Source organism: Lupinus angustifolius, chromosome LG16 (assembly GCF_001865875.1).
Source record: "Lupinus angustifolius cultivar Tanjil chromosome LG16, LupAngTanjil_v1.0, whole genome shotgun sequence".
Classification (NCBI taxonomy): domain Eukaryota; kingdom Viridiplantae; phylum Streptophyta; class Magnoliopsida; order Fabales; family Fabaceae; genus Lupinus; species Lupinus angustifolius.
In genome coordinates, this window is record NC_032024.1 from 6233695 (window position 1) to 6234036 (window position 342).

Here is a 342-nt window from a genome sequence, read left to right on the forward strand (position 1 = left end):
AGAAGACATTGATTATAAAGAAACATTCTCTCCAGTATCTTCGAAGGATTCTTTTAGAATAATATTGGCACTTGTTGCTCAGTTTGATTTGGAGCTACATCGGATGGATGTTAAGACTGCGTTTCTTAATGGTGACATTAAGGAAACGATCCATATGGTGCAACCAGAAAACTTTGTGTTAGATGGCTCAAAGTCTATGGTATGCAAATTAAAGAAATCTATCTATGGGCTTAAACAAGCTTCTCGTCAATGGAATTACTAATTTCATCAAGTTATTACCTCGTATGGTTTTGAGGCAAATAAAGTTGAAGATTGTGTATACCATAAGTTCAGTGGGAGTAA